Genomic DNA, 8,077 nt, shown 5'->3' on the forward strand with positions numbered 1-8,077 from the left:
CAGGATATGCTTAGCATGGCTGTGGCAAGGAAGCTTTGGGTTCCTTTCACAAGATTCGAAGCAAAGACCTGCAAAAACTTTGAAAGCCTTCTCCAGATGCAATCACCTACATATGCATCTTGAAGGCATCTGGCTCTACGCAAGATGTTGGTATGGGCACAAAAATTCACGATTATATTGTTGGTCAAAGGCAGTTGAAAAGAAAAAATATGCCATACTTGGCAGTGCCGTGGTCAATATATATGCCAAATGTGATGCGCTTGAGAAAGCGCAAAAAGCGCTTGAGGAGTTTTTTGTCCGGAATCTCGCCTCTTGGAATGCATTGATTGCGGGATGTGCCGAACATCAGAGGAACAAGCAAGCTCTAGAATATTTTGAGGTGATGCAAAGCGAGCGCAACTCTCTACATGAAACGAGCACATCTCTCTAGATGCAATCACCTAGGCTTGCATCTTGAAGGCACTTCGCAATTTGAAAGATGCAAAGATGGAAAAAAGTCATGGGCTGTTTTGAACAGATGCAAAGCGAGGCCATCTCTCCACTCGGTGAGCACTGCCTTGGTCAATATATATGCCAGATGCAGCATGCTTGAGAAAGCACAAGAACTACTTACGTTCATGTCCGGAATGTTGTCTCTTGGAATGCACCAATTGTGAAATGTGCACAATAAGAGTAGGGCCACAAAGCTGTAGGCTATTATTAGCAAATGCAAATCAATCTCTCTCTATATCCTTGGGTAAGGATCACTTGAATCCTTGGGGTAAGGATCACTTGAAACGACGTCTCTTGGAATGCACTGCTCGCAGGATACGCAAAATAGGAGTAGGGCCAGAAAGCTCTAGGCCTTTTTCAATTTCCTATCTCAGAGCATGGCCTCTTGAAATGCATTGATTGCAGCATTTGTCCCACAACAGATGTGAAGCGAGGTCCTCTCTCCAGATGCGATGACCTATGCACGCATCTTGAAGGCATGTGCCTCTAAGAAAGATGTTGATATGGGCACAAAAATTCACAATTATATTGTCAGTCAAAGTTTATTGAAAAAAGATGTGCTTGGCACATGGGTATCAAAATTCATGATGTGATTGCTAGGTAGGGGCTGTTGATTGCAAGATATGTGCAACATGTATATGGCAAAAAAAAAAAGGTCTCCTTTTACGAGAGGCGAAGTGAGCGATGCTTGCCATACAAAGTCTCTTGGAGTGCTCTTATGGCCCTAGGTTGCTTTAAACAAATGCAAAGGGAGGGTTTCTCACATTGAGATTGTTGATAGTGGATTGGTGGTGAAAAAATATTGGCTGTGCTTTGGTTTACTTAGTATGTCAAATGTGGTTCCCTCATGAAAGAAAAAAAAAATCTTGATGAGCTTTCCCTGCGGAATGTCATCACCTCAAACACATTGATTGATGGATATGCCCAACTTCATTGTACTAGGGTAGCTCAGGAAGTAGATGCAAACGGAAGGCTTTTCTCCAAATGCATTATCTATGCTTGCATCTTTAAGTCCCATGGCCTTATGCAAGCCATTGACATGGGTGACAAAATCAATGAGAAGATACCTGGTATGGCGCCGTTGGTGAAGGATGTCATGCTTGGCCATGCTTGGTTGATATGTGTGGTACTGTCACGAAAGCATAAAAAGATGAAAAGTTCTTGATTGGCATTCTCTCTGGAATGTCATCACCTGCAACGTATTGGGTGCTAATATGCCTGTCGCAAGAAATCTCTTGATTGTTTTTGCAGGACCTCTTTCTCCAAATACATTCACCTATGCTTACACCTTGAAGGCTTGTGGCCTTATGGAAGACTTTCACATGGGTACTAGAATTCACGATGTGATTGCTAGTCAAGGGTTGTTGGGAGTACTATGTCATGCTTGGCGGTAGTTTGATCATTATGTATACCAAATCTGGTTCCTCACAATAGCACAAAACTTCTTGAAGGACATCCTCCACGACATGTCATCTCTTGTAGCAGGCTAAGTGCAAAAGATGTCCAGCATTGTTGATGTAAAGAAGTGCATCGATGATAGACATTCAATTGTGAGGTGAGTAAGCAGTATCATTTTTTTATTCTTGACACTGAGAACATAGTTAATAACGCACTGAAAATTGCACGCTGTCGTGGGAATGGCACGTTCCCTCGTATTATAAAAATTGGGGAGGATTGTGCAAACTCCCCCATGCAAGGAGACTTGCAGGAGACTTGCATGTTTTCTTTTCTTTGAAACATAAAAATGGAACAACAAACAATTAATAACATTGACATCTTGTATGATCACAAACATTGAGCTTGACAAGACTCTAACCCTCCCTGTGGTTTTCTGCGAGGTACCCCTCTGAAGAACTACGATCAGTATCCGATTTTATGAGGTGCACCTCTGAACCACGACGATCGGTATCCCACATGTTCATGCTTTGAGGTAAAACAATCTAACATGCTTTGATGAAAAATCTCTCTCTCTCTCTCTCTCTCTCTCTCTCTCTCTCTCTCTCTCTCTCTCTCTCTATTTCTCTAAAAAATTGTAACACCCTTTGAGGAAAATTTTCTCTCTTTAATTGCACTCACCTATGCTTCCACCTCAAAGGCTTGTGGCCTTATATGAGATCTTCAAACACAATTCATTTTCTCAGTTTTTGACTAACAAAATCCAAGCAACAAGAAATATTTGGAACACAAGTCAAGCATAGACAAGCAAAGCATGATGAGCAGTTAAAAGGAATGGTTCTTTCTTTTCTAACCAGATTGATTCCAAAGATATATCCAACCTGCTTGTGGCAAGAAAGCTTTGGGTTGTTTTTACTAGATGCGAAGGAAAGGCTTGTCTCTAATTTCAATCACGTACGCTTCCACCTTGAAAGCTTGTGGCCTTATACGAGATCTTCAAACACAATCTATTTTCTTGATTTTTAGTTAGTAAAATCTAGAGAACAAGCAATATTCAAAACACAAGTCAGCCATAGACAAGCGGGGTGTGATGAGGGGTTAAAGGCAATGGGTTATGCTTTTTAGACCATACTGATTACAATATATACTTAGCATGGTTGTGGCAAGCCTAGCTCTGATTTGATTTTACCAGATGTGAAGGGAATGCCTCTCTCTAATTGGAATCACCTATGATTCCACCTCGAAGGCTTGCGGCCTTACGCAAGACCTTTACATGTATGATTTCTTAATTCACGATAAGATTGCTAGCCAGAGGCTATCGGAGCAAGATACCATGCTTGATGGTGTTTTGATCTATATCTATGTCAAATATGGGGCCGTCACGATAGCACGAGAAGTTTTTGATGGGGATCCTCTCTAACCTGTCATCTCTTCGAATGATTGTAGGATATGGTCAACCTGTGCTATTTTTGCTAAATGTGAAGGAAAGGCTTGTCTCTAATTGCAATCACCTATGCTTCCACCTCGAAGTGCGGGAGTCTAGAGGATGCTCACATGCTATTGCAACGGTTGCCAGTAAGAAATGTTGTTACCTAGAGTGCGATAATTTTTGGCTATGCTCTACATAGCAACTTTTCTTGGCTTTCGATTATTTTTAGAGCATGCTAGATTCAGTGCTCAAGCCAAATGATGCGATTTTTACCAGTTTGTTCTCCGCGTGTACTCATGTAGGCGAGGTTGAGGAGGCATGATGACATTTCAAGTCCATACGGTAGGACCATAACTTAGAAACTATCTTAGGCCATTATAATTCTTTGGTGGATTTCCTTAGTAAAGTAGGACTTTTAAAGTAGACAGAGGAGCTAATGAAAAGCATACCATTTTTTTTGGATATTATCAGATGCCTCTTGTAATACACATAACAATGTGACATTAGGAGAACGTTGCTTCGATTGAGTGCTCGATAAAGGCGGTTGTACAACTGCTTATATATTAATGTTTGGCATCTATGCCAGTGTAGTCATGGAAAAGGATTTGGCAAGAATACAAGACATGAGAAGGTTCTCAAAAGTATGGAAAAATGATACTACAAGATTTATGTGATTGGTGTATCACCACCAAGATGAATATTGTCTGACCTCCTGCCCATGAGAGACATTTCAGATCAGCAAGTGAGGTGAAGGCTTCTCTTTTGACAAAGTCTCTTGTTGAATCTTCAAATGACACAACCATACCCACACAAATGACAAGAATGCAGACAATAGAGTGAGATTGCATCAAAGAATTAATACAATCTAAAAGGTAAGAACATATTTAGACATATCAACATTGGGACATGAAAATCGTGGAGTTGTCAAAATAGGATTATGTCAACTCAAGGTAATAGGATTTGTGGCAAACAAAGCGCAAGCTCTCTCTCTCTCTCTCTCTCTCTCTCTCTCTCTCTCTCTCTCATTTTTTCTTCTAGGTTCTTGTTTTCTCTTACCCTCGGATTCACTTCAATTCAATACAAATGCGGCTAACGATGCACTCTAGTTATATAATATTAATTACTTCAATTTTTTGCTTTTGACTTGTAAGTTCTATTCTTTTGATAGCAACGTGAGCCATTAATTAATTAGTTGGGGTTGCAAGATTTCAAGCCATAGTTATCATAATTTTCATTACTTTACTTGCACAGTCAAGGATCAAATTTCAAACTTTATCAAAGTAGTAAAGGCCATTTTTGTAACCCATCTTTAAGTTTTTTAGGAGATAAGTTTATACTGAGTGTGCGACTCTTGAGCTATGTGTATCTCTTTATATGATATTGCATTTTGAGTCCAAGCATTTGCTACACATTGCTAGGTGAAGGCCCTTCACATTGATGTAAATCTTTTGCGATGTTTCTCAAAACCCCCTACGAGATATTTGGTGTTGTATCTTGATTTTAAGGTCCTAGTTTGATGAACGACGTCAGTTTTGTTAGGTAAAGCTTGACATTCCTAAGCTATGGGATATACCTTAACTCGATTTTGACCTACTACAATAATGGGTAAAATTGAATATGGTTTTTGTGAAGGACTGATGTTTTGTCATTCTGAAACCATATGATTGGCAATTCTGGTACGTTTGGTTGCATTTGAGGGTCATTTGGTTGATGAAATGGTTGAGATTGACTTGCGGTCATAGTTTAACTTCTAATCATTAAGGAGGAAGGCTAATTGCACCTAATCATTGAGGAGGAAGGCTACTTGCACCTAGCATCTGGTAGAGCATGTAGGGCATGTGGACATTCATAGAGAGGGTATCTGATTGCAGTTTGTATTGATATTGTTTTTCAAGGACCTGCCAAGTTCTTGTTACCTCATGCCCTAGTGGGGTCTATTACATCTCTTGTATTGACATTAATGTGAGATTCTTGTTATATTGCAATGAGATTTGAGTAGAGTTGAAAATCCATTTAATTTGCTTTGTGTCAGAGATATAATCATTTAAGATAGTGAAAATACTCACTCATACTCGTTCTTTCTTCCTTTAGTTCACTAGAGTAACCTAGCACATGGGTGATCATTGGGTTGGCTATCTGTGTTTAAGGATTTGTGATACTTTGGTATCAGCAAGAGACCTCTACATTGTCAACGAGTGCTAGCTCTATTGGAAGATTCATAGCATGTGAATTCAAAGGTAGTGGGTTCAACATCCCTTGATTTCTCGAAAGACATGTTCTAACCCTTAGGGCGCCGGTTCCCATGTGTTTTGGCCAATCCTTCCGACCCGGATGACTCCACCTTAACAAGTCTGCCACATTGTCTTGTGTAGGTACATACGCCAAATCAATATCTCCTGCATGTAGCCGCTCTCTGACATAGTGATAATGCACCTCAATGTGTTTTGTGCAAGCATGAAACACTGGATTCCTCGCAACTGCCAATGCACTCTGACTGTCAATGAAAATGGTCGTAGACTCATGTGGCTTCATGCATAGATCCATCAAGAGACTTCTGAGCCATACACACTCCATTGTAGCCGTGAATGCTGCCCTATACTCAGCCTCACAACTGGATGTGGCCACAATTTGCTTCTTCTTACTCAACCATGATATGCATGATCCACCAAGAAGAAAGCAATTGCCACTAGTGGACACTCGTGTATCATAACAACCAGCCCAATCACTATCTGTAAATGCATGCAAGCATTAGGAAATTTCGGAGGTCATTTGGAGGGCCTTCTAAGAAAATGTATTTTTTGCACTCTCTCTCTAGAAAAAATGGCAAATAAAAGAGCTGGGTCTTTCATAGTAAAACTTCAAAAAGTGTACTTTAAGTAGATTCCTTACTCCTCTGAACATTCGTTCGTAGTGATTGAGGGATAATCCTCTTTTCAGTTGCATTGAATGAACAACGTCAATACGGAGGGAATGAGGCTAACATGGAGGGACGAATCCGCAGCCGCTATTCACTTTCCATTAAACCTGCACATTTGGCTAATGGCACACTCCTCAAATGGCACAAATGTTACCCAGAAACGAGCCAAATATCACCTTCACATTGATTTGGACAATGAGTACCAACCATTGATTAAGCGCAGTAAAACAAACACACATATACCTCCCACCTCCATAGACACGCTCAGAGCTCAAGGAGCTAAACACATAGATATCTGGACGAGAGGCTCTCTCTACCCTAAGAATCCAATAACTAATGCGTCTCCACCGTTTGTCAATCCTACAAGCTTATTGACCTTTGCTGGTGATGGAGAAAACGGCCTTCTGGGTTATTGTAAATCACTTACAAGAGAAGCTGAAACTTACAAGAGCATTCTCCAAGCTCAACAATGTGAGATTGTTCGCCTTTCACATTTACATTCTACAGATCAGGTTACCATTTTGCAACATAAAACAGAGGTACAAGAACTGAAAGGAAAGGTGCGAAGTTGTCAAATGAAGGACACCATCTTGGGTGGTCGTATCCGAAAGAAGAAATTGCGCAATCTTGAAACATTGCAGGTTGCATCAGGAGGTCTCAAGAAAAGAATCCGAGCATTAAGGTGATGCTTCTTGGTTGGCTACATTGTCTTAGTTAAGTAATCTCTTTGTTTTTTCTTGTTATGCATTGTTTTCATGTGCCTAAATAGTGTTAGTGAAGCAAATTTTCTGTTATTTACTTATGCATTGTCTTCATGTAGAGATTCAATCTATCCTGACAAGGAAAACATTGACCCCAAAGCCAATATAGGAAAGAGATTGAAGCCACTTATAAGTAGAAGCCTGGCAGCAGATATAGTACATGACAAGAAGTTTAAGGTTCTACAAAGAAATGTAGTGGACCGCTTTATTTCAGAGAACTCAGTGCCTGCAAAAGAGATACAAGGCACACTTGATTCACTTGGTGTAAGCAAAAGAGGATATTTGGCTATCCAAAAGTCTGTCTCATCCATCTTTGTTAGGAAGGGTATAAAATCCAAACTTCTACCATCAGCCTCAAGTGTTTGGAAAGAGAGGCTTCAGCTTAACGAGGCACAGGGAGACTATCTTGGACAGCCCTTTCATATTAAAGCAACTTACAGTGGCCATGGAGCGAACATGGCATATGATGAGTTCAACAATATTTTTATGGACCTGCGGATACTACAGAAGAGAATGGTGGAGTTTTACAACATCACATTTGAAGAGTCACGTGGACTATTACATTTTGTGTTAAAACTGGATGAGTGTGAGCTTGTTAAAGAGAAAAAGCTAGAGCGTGTTACTATTAGTTTAATGAATAGAGCCCTCTCAAAGTGTCCCAGTGATGATCCTTTATATTTTAGTGTTCAATCAGAATCTAACATATGGTGGCTTGGTGCGTTTGAGGTAAGCGATATTCTCAAGCAAGCCGTAAGATAAAGCCTTGATGTTCAGATCTACTTAAGTCTCATTTATTTTGTGTTGCAGGTAAAGAAAGAAGATCATGAGATTCTATATTGGGTGTTCCATCGAACTAATATTCCGGAGCTGATTGATAGACAGACTAACCAGGGAGAGGTACTACGTCTAGATGGAAGGGGAGACTTTCAAGTTCAGTGGCATCTTGCAGGTGACCTTAAAACATTAAAGTGCATGTATAATTGTGGAATGGGTGCAATGGCAAAGTCACCGTGTTTGTTCTGCATGGAGCCTGCAAAGGTCATGGACCCAAAGTGGTGGAGAAAAGCTCCAACACGTCACATT

The sequence above is a fragment of the Adiantum capillus-veneris genome, chromosome 30 (assembly GCF_014529385.1).
Source record: "Adiantum capillus-veneris isolate H3 chromosome 30, ASM1452938v2, whole genome shotgun sequence".
In the NCBI taxonomy this organism is placed as follows: domain Eukaryota; kingdom Viridiplantae; phylum Streptophyta; class Polypodiopsida; order Polypodiales; family Pteridaceae; genus Adiantum; species Adiantum capillus-veneris.